This window comes from Jaculus jaculus, chromosome 4 (genome assembly GCF_020740685.1).
Source record: "Jaculus jaculus isolate mJacJac1 chromosome 4, mJacJac1.mat.Y.cur, whole genome shotgun sequence".
NCBI lineage: Eukaryota > Metazoa > Chordata > Mammalia > Rodentia > Dipodidae > Jaculus > Jaculus jaculus.
In genome coordinates, this window is record NC_059105.1 from 13,394,786 (window position 1) to 13,411,729 (window position 16,944).

Genomic DNA, 16,944 nt, shown 5'->3' on the forward strand with positions numbered 1-16,944 from the left:
AATAAGTAGGAAAAAAAGTCAGGGGATATTGCTTAGGTTTAGAGTGCCTACCATATATAAGGCCCTAAATTCAATCCCCAGTACTTCAAAAAGAACATGGAAAAGAAAAGGGAATTATTTTTTTAAAAGATATGCAATGCTGTATTTCAAAAAGATGACATTAAATAGTAGTGTTGCATAATGTATTACCATGAACGAAATTGTTTTCTAAAGAAATGTAATGGCATTATGCTTTTAACCTGTAAACACTCTTCTGGGTGTTGGGCCCCAGGAGTGAACACACAACTTAACATCAGAAATGTGGAGCTGCCCCTGCCAAGCACGAGACCAAGACCTCACAACACAGCCACGGATCTCACACTCAGAAGGCACATCTCTTCTGCCTTGTGTTCCACCTCTGGAGGGTGACCTGAGGAGACAGCTGCTGTTGGTAGTTTCCTGACTCCTTTAAGTTCCCCAGGGATGGTCTCTGAAAATGCTTCTAATAAAACAGGATAAAGAAAGATGTGCCAGTCACTAGCTTAGGCTGCTGGCATGAAAAGAAAAAAGCAAAGGGCATCTTCAGACAAAATCACACAGCCAAGTATGGGACGATAGATCTGAGACTCCAGTGCAAAGCCTATTGATACCTTAGAACATAAAAGACCCAGGACCATGACCACAGAGGAATGACGTCGTAGTATACTTTAGGATGTGAGCCATTGCTCTGATGCCACAGAATAGCAGAAGACCAAAACCAAAGGATTTTTGCTGAATGAAAATGTCACACTTAGGTGATGGATTTGTTTTGTCAACTTGGTATTTTTTTCAATTTTTTTTTTTATTTGCAAGCACAGAGACAGAGAGAAAATATGAATAGGTAAGCCAGGGCTTCTAACCACTGCAAATGCATGTGCCACTTTGTGTATCTGGCTTTATGTGGGTACCGGGGAATCAAACCTGGGTCCTTGGGCTTTGCAGGCAAGCACCTTAACTGCTAAGCCATCTCTCCAGGCCCTCAACTTTGTGTCTTGGAATAGGAGAGAGAGTAAGAGTGTGACTCTGGCCTCCACAGAGTTTTGGGAAAAGACTTTGTACTAGAGAAGACCATGTGGATTGAGTGGTCAGAGGCAGGCCTTTCTCTGAGAGTTGCCTCATTGTGTCTCTTGGCTCTGCTGCCACACCTGGCCACAAAAGAATGGCCCAGCAATTGGGCCAGCCACCAAAAGCAAACGCAGGACCCAGCAGGAAGCCTAGCCGGAGAACTCCGCATTAGACCGTGACCAAGCAAGTTCAGCGGAGCCTCGTTCCTGGAGAGACTGGGCTGAACTTGACAATGCAGAAGAATGCCAGGGAAGCATCAGCCATGCTCAGTGTGAAATCAGAGCAGCTGGGCCTGGGGACACAGCTCAGTGCCAGACTGCTTCTCTAGCGAATGCAGGGCCCTGGCACTTTGGAAAAAAAAGAGAGAGAGAGAGAGGGCAGGGGAGCAAGGGAAGAAGGAACCAAAGCCTGGGAACACTGGGAACAGCTGAGAGAAAGACTACAATCGCAGCGTTCCCATCTGGCCCACCCAGCCTGAGAGGACTGTGCAGTTCCGCATGAATACCAGAGGGATTCCATGATGACTTTATAGGAGCCTGAGATAACCTGGAATTGTTTTACTCACTTCAGCCTCTATGGAAACCCATAGAGAAGGGCTTAAAAAGGGGCTGTTAAGATGCTTGGCTGTGCTTGTTTCAGCAGTGTATATATTAAAATGAGAACGATGCAGAGGACATTAGCATGGCCCCTGAGCTAGGGTGGCACACACATCAGCAAAGCGGTCTATTGAAACAAATAAACAAAGACGCTTAATTTAGGACCCAGAAAAGAAATGGAGCGGTGAGGACTACCCCTCTCAAACTGGTCTGGAAAGAGCAGAAGCTTGGGAGGAAACATGAACACAGGCAGCTATGGAGGAGTTTGGAGAGCAGACATAAGTGCAGCGCCTGAGAGGCTGAAGCAGGAAGGTTGCTATGAATTGGAGGACAGGTTGGGTCATGCATTTAGTGAATACCAGGCCAGCCCAGACTACAGGCTGAGACCCTGTCTCAAAACCATGACAACTAAGGGCTGGAGAGATGGCTTAGTGGTTAAGGAGTTTGTCTGCCAAAGCCAAAGGATCATGGTTGGATTCTCCAGGGCCCATGTAAGCCAGATACACAAGTAACACATACATCTGGAGTTTGTTTCACTCACAGTGGCTGGAGGCTTGGTGCGCCCATTCTCTCTCTCTCTCTGCCTCTTTCTTAAAATATATTTTAATTTATTTATCTTTATTTGTATTTACTTATTTGAGAACCACAGAAAGAGAGAGAAAGAGGTAGATAGAGAGAGAGAGAATGGGCGTGCCAGGGCCTCCAGCCACTGTAAACGAACTCCAGACACGTGTGCCCCCTTGCGCATTTGGCTAACTTGGGTCCTGGGGAATCGAGCCTCAAACTGGGGTCCTGAGGCTTCACAAGCAAGCACTTAACTGCTAAGCCATCTCTCCAGCCCTTGATTTCTTTTTTTTAAATTTATTTGTTTTTTTTTTAAATATATTTTAAGGGCTGGAGAGATGGCTTAGCAGCTAAGGTACTTGCCTGCAAAGACAAAGGACCCAGGTTCAATTCCCCAGGACCCACGTAAAGCCAGATGCACAAGGTGGCCCATGCATCTGGAGTTCATTGCAGTGGTGAGAGGCCCTGCTGCACCCATTCTGTATCTGCCTCTCTCTCTGTCTCTCTCAAATAAATAAATATTTTTTTTAAAAAATCAAACAGAATCTGGAGGAGGAAGAAAGGCATCATGTCACACAGAGCCCGTGGTAGGTCTTTTAAGTGAGGCGTATATGTGACACAGGTCTTCTATCTCTGTTCTCCCTGTGCCCAGGGCAGAAGAGGGGAGAGGGGTGGACAGCGAGGGAGGAGACTGCAGCCGGCGTGGCAGCGGTCAGTGGTGAAAGGGAAACAGGAGTGAAGTGAGAACTCAGGCTTCGGGGCTCGGGCTGTGAGAGGTGGCAAGTCATGGGCTCTGGGAAATTTTGCAGCTTCTACAGAACCAGAGTTAGAGCTGGCTTTTGTTCTGCTGTTTGCTTAATAAATATTTTCTCAGCCCAACTGAGCCATGCCCTGTGCTTCTGGGTAAACAAAGGAGGCAGAGGTGCAGCTTTTCCCAAGAGGCTGGCCTTGTGGTAGAAGGGTCAGACCCCAGCAATCACGTTACAACATTGTATTAACTTCCTGCTGCTGCTGTAACGAATTACGGGAGCTTTAGCTATCAAGCACATTTAAAACAACACCCTTATTATAGTTCGGAAGGTCAGAAGCCCCACCCTTGTCTCGCTGGGCTAAAATGAAGGTGTCAGCCAGGTGGGGTTTCTTTGTGAAGGTTCCGAGAGAAAATCTGTACTCTTGCCCTTCCCAGGTTCAAGTGACTGCCTGCTTCCCTGGCCTGTCACGGTTCCATCTTCAAAGCTAGCAAAGGCTGGCTGAGTCTTTCTCAGCAGGCTGACCCTGACTCTGACCTACCTCCCTCTTCAACATTCTTTGTGATGGCATTGGATCCACCTAGAAAATCCAGGCTATAATTTCTTTGCTTTAGGCTCATCTGATGTGCGACCTTAATTCCATTTGCAATCTTTCCCTTGCCATGTGATATCATATATTCACGGGTTCTGAGGTTGGGATGCAGATGTCCCTGTTTACCACAAATATGAGGCACGTTCCAGTGAAAACAGCACGAAGGCCAGTGTTAGACACTGAACTTAAGCAACAGCCCTTTTCACCCATCCAAGTTCTTAGAAATAACAGTTATAAAAATAAGTAAGTGACCGATTATAATCACCCCGGATAAGAGCTCTTGGTGGACTAGACACCACAAGAGATATCTAGAAGACGAATGCCAGGCAAAAAAAAAAAAAATAGTCAAGAGGAAAAAAAACTACTAAACCACAGCTCATGTATGCATAGCACTAGACTGCCCCAAGAGTTGAAAAAGGCTTCAGATATGTAGCTCTGTGGTAGAGTGTTCAAGACCCCAAGTTCAGTCCCCAGCAGCTACAAGTGCAAGGCTGTATCCTCGGCACAGGAAAAAGAAAGTCACCATGCCCAAGGTTGGTCAGTTCTAGAAGCAGGGGTACTCGGAGCAACAACAGGACCCTGACTCAGCAGAGAAAGCAAATGTCAATCACACTACACTGTCCTTCTTATTTTTAAAAATATTTCAATTTATTTGCAAAGAGAGAGGGGGTAGAGAGGATGAGAGAGACAAAATGGACCAGGCACCTTTAATCCCAGCATTGGGGTGGCAGAGGTAGGAGGATCACTATGAGTTTGAGGCCACCCTGAGACTACATAGTGAATTCCAGGTCAGGCTGGGCTAGAATTAGACCCTACTTCAAACTCCCCCCCGCCCCCCCCAAAAAATGCCACTGCAAACAAACTTCACATGCATATACCACTTTGTGTATCTGGCTTTAAGCTGAACTCAGGCCATCAGGTTTCACAAGCATTTTGAACCACTGAGCCCTCTTCCAGCCCCACACTGCTCGCTTGCTTGCTTTAGTTCTTTCTTTCTTTCTTTCTTTCTTTCTTTCTTTCTTTCTTTCTTTCTTTCTTTCTTTCTTTCTTTCTTTTTTTGTTTATTTGTTTGTTTGTTTGTTTTTCGAGGTAGGGTCTCACTCTAGCTCACGCTGACCTGGAATTCACTCTGTAGTCTCAGGGTGGCCTTGAACTCACAGTGAGCCTCCTTCCTCTGCCTCCCGAGTGCTGGGATCAAAGGCATGCGCCACCACGCCCGGCTACTGCTCTTCTATATTCCAACCCAAGAAACTCTAGGACGGCCTGTGTGGATATGGATATTCAGTCATAGGTAAAGAGGAGAGAGGACAGGACAGTGCTCCTGGTGACTGATGACACCTTGGAGAAGAGGAAAGGGGAATACCAACTTTCAAAATCTGAAGAACTCACCCCAGCCCTGGGAGACCATGTCTGACAAAAGACTGTGGCATACACTGCGGGCCATCTCACACCCAGTTCTCCAAGGAATGTACAGAGAGGACAAACAGAACCTCCCAACCACCAAGCACATTTGAAAAAATCCAACATTTAAAAAAAATTTTAATATTTGCATTTTATTTATTAATTATTTGACAAAGAAAGAGGAAGAGAGAGAGAGAGAAAAGAGAATGGGTGTGCCAGGGCCTCCAGCCACTGCAAACGAACTTCAGACACATACACCCCCTTGTGCATCTGGCTAACATGTGTCCTGGGAAATCAACCCTGGGTCCTTTAGCTTTGCAGGGAAACACCTTAACTGCTAAGCCATCCCTCCAGCCCACCAACATTTTTTTAAAATTATTTATTTTGAGAGAGAATGAGAAAGACGCAAAAAGAATGGGTGCACCAGGGCCTTCAGCCACTGAGAGCCAACTCCAGACACGTGTGCCTCCTTGTCACACATGTCACTGTGCATCTGGCTCTATGGGACCTGGAGATTTGAACATGAGTTCGTGGGCTGCACAGGCAAGCGCCTTAACCTCTGAGCCATCTCTTCAACCTGGAAATTCAACATTTTACTTCGCGGTCTGCTCCTCCGCTGCTCGCTGCCGCTCTCCCCTCACGTTTCCCGAGTTGCGGAGAGCGCGGTGTGAGGGGAAAATCCCGCACCTGGCTTCTCCTGCGGCTCGAGCCGAGCCTGGTGGCTTTCTGCTGCGCTGCCGTGGTTGGCGGAGGTGCCGGGGCCGCTTTTCCCGCCTGTGCGGGCTCTGGATGCTCTGGATCTCTCCTACTTCTCCGCTGCCGCTTCAGTTTCCTATACACCTCACTTTTTAGTAAAAGTGTGTATTTTGCTGAGGTTTTTTGGTCTTTTTTTCCCCCCCAGGCTGTTTTGGCGTGGTACCTACACCGCCATCTTAACCGGAAGTCAAAATTCAACATTTTAAAAAAGAGATATGTAATCCAATATATTGAATAACATTTCCCCTATAAAATTGTTTACAGACAAGAACAGGCTATTAGGGTAATTATGAAAGGATATGCCTCTCATGTTTTTAGTTAATTAATTAATTTATTTATTTGAGAGAAAGAAAGAGGTAGAGATTGAGAGAGAGAGAGAATGGGCATGCTAGGGCCTCCAATCACTGCAAAGGAATTCCAGGTGCATGCCCTCTCCCTCCCCGGGTACATCTGGCTTACGTGGATCCTGGAGAATAGAACTGGGAACTTGTGGCTTTGCAGGCAAATGCCTTAACTTCTAAGCCATCTCTCCAGCCCACCTCTCATGTTTTTTTAAAATATTTTCATTTATTTATTTAGTTATTTGAGAGAGAGACAGAGGGGGGGGGAAGAGTATGGGTGTGCCAGGGCCTCCAGCCATTGCAAATGAACTCCAGACACATGTGCCACCTTGTGCATCTGGCTTACATGGGTCGTGGGGAATTGAACTGATGTCCTTTGGCTTTGCAGACAAATGCTTATCTGCTAGGTCATCTCTCCAATCCTGTCATATATTTAAATCACCCCCAAAAATATGATTAGAAACAACAATGTGTACTCAAGAGAATGACCACAAGAGACCAGTGAGAATGTGTGTATGTGTGTGACCTGGAAAGCTGAGTTCATGCATTTTGCTGGCACATAGAACCACACAACTCAAGGAAAGTGGTTTTTTTTTTTTTTTTCAGGCATTCAAAACTTTATTTCTTTTTCTTTTCAAAAATTTTTTTATTAACAACTTCCATGATTATAAAAAATATCCCATGGCAACTCCCTCCCTCCTCCCACTTTCCCCTTTTAAAACTCCATTCTCCATCATATCCCCTCCCATTCTCAATCAGTCTCTCTTTTATTTTTGATGTAATGATTTTTTCCTCCTATTTTGATGGTCTTGTGTAGGTAGTGTCAGGCACTGTGAGGTCATGGATATCCAGACCATTTTGTGTCTGGAGGATCATGTTGTAAAGAGTCCTACCCTTCCTTTGGCTCTTACATTCTTTTCCCCACCTCTTCCGCATTAGACCCTGCACCTTGGAAGTTGTGATAGAGATATTGCAGTGCTGAGCACTCCTCTGTCACTTCTTCTCATCACCATGATGCCTTCTGAGTCATCCCAAGATCGCAGCCATCTGAAAAGAGAAGATTCTCTACCAAAAGTGAGAATAGCAATAATATAAGGGTATGAACATTAAAAGAAGTGCTTACTGGGCAGTTTGATGAGCATAGTATATACATTTAGCCAGATAGCAGCAGACGTTACACCCCTAGGGCTCATGAGTACCCCTATTTTACATTTTCAGTATCAGGAATGTATTCCCTCCCATGGAATGGGCCTCCAATCCATGTAGTTGGTTTCCACCATAACAGATGTGCCACTATTGCACCTGTTGGCTCATTTGACCTAGCTGGCCAAATATAAGGCTTGCAGTGTCTACTGCAAAACTTTATTTTTTGGTGATCGTGGCGCACACCTTTAATCCCAGTATCCTGAGACTACAGACTGAATTCCAAGTCAGCCTAGACTAGTGTAAGACCCTACCTCAATAAAAACAAAAACAGTTTTATTTTTAAAAACTGCCTCACGTGTGATATATAAACAGAAGGGAGAAGGATATTAGGGGGAAATGGAAAATGGGGAGAGAGAGGGACTGGAGAATGGAGGTGGTCATGTGAATCAACTATAACAAATTGTTTTTTTTTAAATAAAAACAAGCACTAAATTTTTTTGTTTATTTTTATTTATTTGAGAGTGACAGACAGAGAGAGAGCATGGGCATGCCAGGGCTTCCAGCCTCTGCAAACAAACTCCAGACGCGTGCGCCCCCTTGTGCATCTGGCTAACGTGGGACCTGGGGAACCGAGCCTCAAACTGGGGTCCTTAGGCTTCTCAGGCAAGCACTTAACTGCTAAGTCATCTCTCCAGCCCAACAAAATTTTGTTTTGTTTTGTTTTTGGAGGTAGGGTCTCACTCTAGCTCAGGCTGACCTGGAATTCATTATTTAGTCTCAGGATGGCCTCAAACTCTCAGTGATCCTCCTACCTCTGCCTCCTGAGTGCTAGGATTAAAGGCATGAGCCACCACGCCCGGCTCAACAAATTGGTTTTTAACACAACAGAATGAATGATGCTGTCTCCATACGTCAACTGAAAAAAATACAATAAATAGACTTACCTTCATTAAAATTTTTAAAATATGAGAAAGCTTCTTTTTACCATACCTAAAGATCTGATAAAAATGCATAGCAGGGGCTGGAGAGATGGCTTGACAGGTCCACAGTGCTTCTCCTCATCCTCCAGCCGTTACATTCTTTTGGTCCTGCTGTCCCCAATGTTCCCCGTGCCCTGTGCATATGTCCCTTGTAGGGCCAAGCACTCATCACTCACTTATTCTGAACACTTGACCAGTTAGGAGTGTCAGCATTAACCGCTGCCCACCACAGAGAAAGGGAGCTTTTCTCATCGGGGCTCATAACAGAGCTGATGCACAGGGAAGTGAGTGTGGGCCATGGCAGGGGCTGGTTTTGATTTTTAGGAAAAGTTCTCAGTATGGAATCTCGGCTTCCTGGAAGCTCATGGTCCTCCTGCCTCAGCTTCCCAAGTTCTGAGTCAATAGGTATGTACGATCACACTGGACACGGCCCACCTCTAATACTTTCATCCTGGAGATTAAGTTCCAACATAAGAATTTTGAAAGGGGGTTGAGTGGCCTGAAGAGATGGCTTAGCAATTAAAGGTGATTGCAAAACCTGATGGCCTGGGTTGATTCCCCAGTACCCACATACAGCCAGATGCACAAAGTGGTTTGTGTATCTGGAATTTCTCTCTCTCTCTCTCTCTCTCTCTCTCTCTTTCTCTCTCAAATAAAACAAAACAAAAAGAAGTTTAAAGGTTTTTTTTTTGTCATTTGTATTTATTTATTTGAGAGTGGCAGACAGACAGAGAGAGACAGACAAGGAGAGAGAACAGAAGCATCAGGCCTCCAGCCACTGCAAACGAACTCCAGACGCGTGCGCCACCTTGTGAATCTGGTTTACATGGGTACTGGGGAATCAAGCCTCGAACCGGGGTCCTTAGGCTTCACAGGCAAGCCCATAACTGCTAAGTCATCTCTCCAGACCCCCACCCCCAAAAATTAAATAGATGTAACTGCTCTGGCAGGAATGAAGGTATTCTTTTTATTAGTTTATTGATTTGGTTTTTCGGGGGGGGGGGTATTTGTTTTGTTTTTGTTTTTGAGGAAGGGTCTCACTTTAGCCCAGGCCAACTGGCACTCACTCTGTAGCCCCAGGCTGGCCTCCAACTCATGGCAATCCTACCATTGCCTTCCAAGTGCTGGAATTAAAGGCCTGTGCCACCATGCCCAGCAGGAATGAAGGTATTCTAAAGAGATGCTTGTGCCCCTGCCTTTGGCTAGTGCAGTATTGAAACAGTGGATTCCCTCAAGAATCTCACACTGGCAGAAGGAAAAGGCTGAAGGCAGGTGCGAGCCAGAGAGAGAGCTCATCTTAGGAAGAGGTTTCATGCAATTCTGACGACTTGTCAGATCACCTTGCAGGAGAGACGATGGCAACCAGCGGACCACACTCTGACCAGCACTGCTTGGTAGTTATTCTACCTCTTGCCCTCTGTTTCAGTGTAAACCTGAGGTTGGGACCACAAAAATAGATTTGGGAGCCACTGGACCTCTGTTGGTCCTCTTCTCAATGGGCCACATTGAATAAATCTCCTTTTTCTGCTTTTCACTATCACTTTATTTAATTAGCCCACTGAGGGTGACTGGCCAAGTCTAGATTGTTAGGGCTGTCAGGAGCCCAGGCTCTGACTTTAACAACTCTATTAGCAGGGACACCTCCATTATGGCCACAGTGGGTGGGAAGAGGGAAAGAAGAATGAATAGGAGATTAGGTTGCAACCAGAGGCTTAGAAATGACTGCCAAAAGCCCAGCGTGGTGGCACATGACTTTAATCCCAGCACTCAGGAGACAGAGGTAGGAGGATCACTATGAGTTCAAGGCCACCATGAGACTATATAATGAATCCCAGGTCAGCCTGGACTATAGCAAGACACTACCTTAAAAAAAAAAAAAGAAGAAAATAAGACTTCCAAGGCCTTCCATACCACAAAAAAGAAATTGAACTCCTCGCCTGGAGACATGGCTTAGTAGTAACGCACCACCTGGGAAGCCTAAGGACCCAGGTTTGATTCCCCAGTACCCACTTAAACCAGATGCACAAGATGGCACATGTGACTGGAGTTTGTTTGCACTGGCTGGAGGCTCTGGCACACCCATTCGCTCCTCTTTTTTTTTTTTCTCTGTCTCAAATAAATAAATATTTCTTTAAAAAAAAACAGAAGGTGAACTCTGCTTAGACAAAACAATGCGTAAATCACCTAAGCAGCATGATCTTCTAGAAGGTTCCTTTGAAGCTCTGTGGAGAATGGATATAGGGGCAGGGAGGTACTGCTTTGAGACTGGCTAAAGAGACTAGAAACTATGCACAGTAGAATTGCAAAATGGTGTCAGGCATGGTAGCCCACCTCTATAATCCCAGCACTCAGAGTGCTGAGGCAAAAGGATCTCAAGTTCAAGATCAGCCAAAGCTATCATGTAAAACCTTGTCCAAAAATAGTAAAAAATAATAATAATAGTAATAATAATAATAATAATTTTAAAAAGTAATAATAGGGCTGGAGCGATGGCTTAGAAGCTAAGCATTTGCTGGCAAAGCCAAAGGACCCAAAATTTTTTTTTTTTAATTTATTTATTTGAGAGCGACAGACACAGAGAGAAAGACAGATAGAGGGAGAGAGAGAATGGGCGCGCCAGGGCTTCCAGCCTCTGCAAACGAACTCCAGACGCGTGCGCCCCCTTGTGCATCTGGCTAACGTGGGACCTGGGGAACCGAGCCTCGAACCGGGGTCCTTAGGCTTCACAGGCAAGCGCTTAACCGCTAAGCCATCTCTCCAGCCCAAAGGACCCAAATTTATTCCTTAGTACCCACATAAAACCAGCTGCACAAGGTGACACGGGCATCTGGCGATCATTTGCAGTGGCTAGAGGTGGGGGTGTGCTCATTCTCTCCTCTCTCTCTCTCTCTCTTGCAAATAAATAAATAAAATAATATATTTTAAAGTAATAATAAGGGTTGGAGAGATGGCTTAGCAGTTAAGGTTTTGCCTGTGAAGCCTAAGAACCCTGGTTCAAGGTTTGATTCTCCAGGACCCACTTAAGCCAGATGCACAAGGTGTTGCCTGCGTCTGGAGTTTGTTTGCAGTGGCTGGAGGCCCTGGGGTGCACCCATTCACTCTCTCTCTCTCTCTCTCTCTCTCTGCCTCTTTCTCTCTCTGTGTGTTGCTCTCAAATGAAATAAAAAAATTTTAAGAAAAAAGTAATAGTACTATTTCAAAATATTATCTGTTACGAGAATGGCTCAATTTGGGACCTAATTAGCAGCAGCCAAAAGTACTTTCCCCTCAGCAGATACCCTAAATTTTTGTGGTAACTCTTCCTGCTTTAGGGTCACAACCTTTTCCCCACCTGTAGCCCTTGTACTTGCTGTGGTGTGGATATTGTGCCCCCCCCAAAAGGTCCTATGTAGGTGATTGGTCCCCAGGATGGCAGTATTGGGGATGCTGTGGACCTTTAAGAAGTGAGTCCTCAGGGCTGGAGAGATGGCTCAGTGGTTAAATATGTGGGTCCTAGTGGGAAGTCATTTTGTCGTTGCTGTTGTAATATGGCTTTTTTTCTCCAGGCATCCCATCCCCATCTTAGCGCAGAGCAAACCCTGGCCGAGCAGCAGTGACAAAGAGGTAAACAGAGCAATTCACAGAAGTGCTATGTCTGTGATCATGATAATGGAGCTGGTCACACTCCGTAGTAGAAAGAGGGCAGAGGGTCGCAAGACCCCCACCTGGGATTCCAGCCAGCCCAGCTGCAGCTGCGCACGATCTTAGGGGATGAAGAGCCCTTGGTGATGCAGCTGCCATGGGGCCATCGTGGGCCTGTGCAGTGAGGCACCGATTTTGGAGTCACCCGTGATCCTCTAAGGAGTCCTCTGGCAAGCCCAGTAAGCAAGCCCAAGGAACGCAGTGGTTCACCAAGTTAGACTTCGGTGGAATCTTTTCTTTGGTTTGTCTTCTGTGCATCTGGGGTATATATACTTTTGTTCACAATATTCCCATTGAAAGCTCATGTAACATCCCTCAAAAGGGATCGTAGGATTCTGGTCGTTTTCTTTCTGCTCCAGTTCAAGATGTGATTATGTACATGCTGGGGAGATGGCTTAGTGGTTAAAGACACTCGCTTACAAAGCCTGAAGCTTGGATGTGGTTTCCCAAATACCTACAAAAAGCGAGAAAGGAGCCGGGTGTGGTGGCCCACGCCTTTAATCCCAGCACTCGGGAGGCAGAGCAGAGGTAGGAGGATTGCTGTGAGTTCAAGGCCGCCCTGAGATTACGTGTAGTGAATTCCAGGTCAGCCTGGGCTAGAGTGAGGCCCTACCTCGAAAAAGCAAAAATAAATAAATAAATAAAAAACAAAGCGCAAAATAAAGTGGTATGCGTGTCTGGAGTACATTTGCAGCAACAAGCGACCTTGGCATGCTAAAACACAGCTGCACACACACAAATAAATTTAAAAAAATCAAAGATGTGACCCTTTGCTCCTGCTGTGATGCCTGATCTTTGACTTCAAACTTCCAAAACTGGGAACTAAATAGCCATTTTCTCCTTATAAGGCAATTTCCTCAGCTGTTTCATTGTAGTAATAAAAACTGTGGGGCTGGAGAGATGGCTTTGTGGTTAAGGCACTTGCCTGCGAAGCCTAAGGACCCATGTTTGACTCCCCAGATGCCACGTAAGCCAGGTGATGCATGCTCAAGGCCGCACATGTACACAAGGGGGCGCACGCGTCTGGAGTTTGATTGCAGTGGCTAGAGGCCCTGGTGCACCAATTCTTTCTCTCTCTCTCTCTCAAACAAAAAAGGCCAGTCTGTTGGGCTTGCCTCAAAACAATAAAACAATAAAAACTGTGCTTTAGACTTCTGGCTCCAACACTAGGCCACCGGATGTGCTACGTCGTTAGCTTATTCTCCTCAAGCCACCTTTTCTGAGTAGCGTACCACCCTAATCAGGCCAACCAGGAGGATTCAGCCTGGAACTTTCATAATAAGCCTGCTCCTCCTGCCCACCAAGTGTCATAACAAAGGAAATCTGAAGGTGACTGGGGTCACCATGTACCTTGGGTAGAGCTGCACCAGGGAAAGTAGAATCTACACGTGGATCCCAATCGTCCTCTGAGCCTGGAATCCAGCCATTTCTTAGCCACGGTACCCATGGGCTTGTCATGAGCCAATGAACCAGTTACTTGTTTGTTGCCCAAGCCCATCTGAGTTGGGTTTTCTGCTCAAACAGTCTCTGAGTTAAGACTATTGCAGAAGAGGTGGCAGAAAGAACGTAAGAGCCAAAGGAAGGGTAGGACTCCTTACAACCTGCTCCTCCAGACACAAAATGGCCTGAATATCCATGACTTCACAGCACCTAACACTACCTACACAAGTCCATCCTAATAAGAGGAAAAGATTATGACATCAAAACACAAGAGAGATTGATTAAGAGGGGGAGGGGATACGGAGAGTAGAGTTTCAAAGGGGAAGGTGGGTGTGGTGGTTTGTATAGATGACCCCCAATATATACAGTTGTTCATTTGTTTGTAGATTGTATCTGCAGTCACCTGGCTGGAGGCAGTGTCACTGGGTGGCTCTTAAGGTGTGGTGGTGGGTTTCAGATTTCAATCTAAAGATATGCAAAGTGTACCTAGCTGGAGTTCCTGAAGTGTGCTGTGGCTTTTGGCTTTTGGCTTCTCTTCTCTCTCTCTGCTTGGTCCTGTGAAGGCAGGCCAGCTTCTTCTGCCACTTATGGAACTTCCTCTGGATCTGTAGGCTTCAATAAACATCCCTTCCTCTATAACTGTGCCTGGTCTGGAAGTTTATCTCAGTGAACCAGAAGCTGCCTGCTACAGTGGGGTAGAGAATGAATTACCATGGGATATTGTTTACAATCATGAAAGTTGTCAATAAAAAAAAAAAGACTATTCATGAAGGGCTGGAGAGATGTCTTGGTGGCTAAGGTGCTTGCCTGCAAAGCCTAACTACCTGACTTTGATTCCCCAGTACCTATGTAAAGCCAGATGCACAATAACACATGCATCTGGAGTTTGTTTGTAGTGGCTGGAGGCCCTATTGTGTCCATTCTTTGTTGTTGTTGTTATTTTTGTTTGTTTGCTTGTTTCAAGGTAGGGTCTCCCTCTAGCCAAGACTGACCTGGAATTCACTATGTAGTCTCCAGTTGGCCTCGAACTCACAGCAATCCAACCAACCTCTGCCTCCCAAGTACTGGGATTAAAGACATGCAGCACCATGCTCGGCTTGCCCATTCTTTCTCTCTCTCCTCGCTATCTTTCTCTGCTTGCAAATTATATATATCATATATACATACGCATATACATACATACATATATATATATACATACATATATATATATATATATATATATATATATATATATATAATTTTTTGAAGAGTATTCATAGAGTAATCCCATGACTATCACTTGGAACAAGAAACACAGCTGAGGTCCACTGCTCTCTAGGGTTAATCTCATGGTTAACAGCAAGGACAAAAAGGCATTCCCAGCCACCATTGGGCTCCTCTTAGACAGGGCAGACATAACTCTGACTTGCTGCATTAACAGAATCAGCAATCCTGGAAAGAGTGACTCAGCTGGTAATTCACAGACCTTGGGATTTCACAGAACAGCAAAATTCCAAAGAAAAATATTAAGGTCCAAATTAGAAAACCTAAAAAAAAAACCAAAACTCACTACCTTATTCCACTTCTTCCATCTCCATAATATCCTAAAAGAAATCTCTTTCCCTCTCCCTGTTTTTCTGTATATGTACAGAATAACTTCAGTCTAAAGAACAGCCCTTTCAAATGGGGCTGGAGGATGGCTCAGCAATTAAAGGCACTTGCTTGCAAAACCTGATGACCCAGGTTCAATTCCCCGACACCCATGTAGAGCCAGATGCTCAAAGTGGCACATACATCTCGAGTTCCTTTGCAGTGGCAGGAAGCCCTAGCCTACCCCACACTCTTGCTCTTTCTCTCTCTCTCTCTCTCTCTCTCTCTCTCCAAATAAATAAATTTTAAATTTTAAAAATTTAAATTAAAATGAATACATTTGGGCTGGAGGAATGGCTTAGCAGTCAAGGCACTTGCCAGCAAAGCCAAAGAACCCAGGTTTGATTCTCCAGGACTCACGTAAGCCAGATGTGCAAGCATCTGGAGTTCATTTACAATGGCTAGAGGCCCTACTTGGACCCATTCTGTCTCTCTCTCTCTCTCGTTCTGTCTCTCTTTCTCTCTGTCTCTCTCAAATAAATAAATAAATAAATATTTAAAATGAATACATTTGGACCAGGAGTGGCAGCCCATGCCTTTAATCCCAGCACTAGGGAGGCTGAGGTAAGAGGATCACTGTGAGTTCAAGGTCAGCCTGAGCTAGAGTAAGACCTCACCTTGGAAAAGCAAAGTAAATAATTAGAATAAAATGAATACAGTTGGCACTGTGAACAGTTCATTTATTTGTCACGTTGTGCTTGTTTTCCTCTCTTTGTAGAAGACACGTGAAAACTTCTGCTTACAACAGCCATGTGTCAACTAGTGGAGACTGCTATGGCCATGAATGTAGTAACGCTAGCCCTCAGAGTCCCTCCAGCTCTATGAGACAGACTGGGGTCTCAGCAGGAAGAATGAATGAATAGGGTCTTGAAGGAGGATTGGAGCTCCCAAGGAAAGGTTTTGCTGTAGTGGCACGGAGGTCTGGCCTGAACACAGGCAACCTTGGGAAAAATCTTTGGTCCCCCACTGCTCCAAACTATGCAGCCTGTCCACAGTCCACCCCCAGAGCAGGGGCCCTGGACCCGAGTGGGTTCTGGGAAAACCTCCGCTGTGAATGGAATTCCACACCCCTCCACACCCGCCACCTCGCTCCAGCACAGCAGCAGCTTTCTGAGGGGTCCTGTCAAGGGAACTTGGGGCTTGTGTGCAAGCCTGCACCGGGGTCCTTGCTCTGCCCAAAACAGTAGCTCCTGCAAGTTCATCCGGTTGCATGTGTGTGTGGGGGGGGGGGTAGTGTTAGCATGGGATAGCATGTTGGGGTTCTTTCCCCTTTGCTGCACCAGGTGCTTTCTCGCCTACCCCATCCAGCCGGGCTGCTAGAAGGGAGCCTCCGACAAGACCGGGAAAGTCTGCTAGCACAAAAATATGCCAGCGTTATACAGCCAGCGTCCCGGTGCCTTGTAGCTCCACAGGGTACACTGAACATCCCATCCCTACACACACCACTACCACCACCATCAGGATGAAACCAATCAGCTGAGAGCCAGGGCAAAAACACAGGCCCAAAAAAGGAGACCTTCTGATGTTCCGTTCTGGAGGCAGAGGGGAGTCACAGGAAACACATGGGGAAGGAAAAAGACTGTCCAGCACCTTGTCCTGCAGTCTCGGCGAGTATGCTGCGCGTGGAACAAGTCGCTTCACAAAGCAGCACACTTTTTCTCAGCAGCAGGCTGTCTTTCCACCCTTCTGACGTGAAGTGAGTTAAGAGTTATGGAAAGACATACAGGAAACAGCAAGGGAGCCAAGGCTTTCAAGAATCAGACTCCTAGCTCAGCGAGGGCCCACAGAACCTACCTCAAAACCCAACAATGGAGTTGGAGAAATGGCTAAATGGTTAAGGTGTTTGCCTGCAAAGCCCAAGGACCCAAGTTCAGTTCCTTGGTACCTACGTAAAGCCAGATCCACAAGGTGGCCCATGTGTCTGGAGTTTATTTGCAGTGGTTAGAGGCCCTGGCCTGCCTATTCTCTCTCTATCTGGCGCTC

At 45.9% G+C, this 16,944-nt stretch overlaps 1 non-coding gene across 1 annotated transcript; it reads left to right on the plus strand.

The window, feature by feature from the left end:
- The first annotated feature begins 1,711 nt into the window (after positions 1-1,711).
- On the plus strand, positions 1,712-1,816 carry LOC123460484. Its single transcript, XR_006637037.1, has one exon. It is a non-coding gene; the product is annotated as a U6 spliceosomal RNA (small nuclear RNA).
- Positions 1,817-16,944: the final 15,128 nt, after the last annotated feature.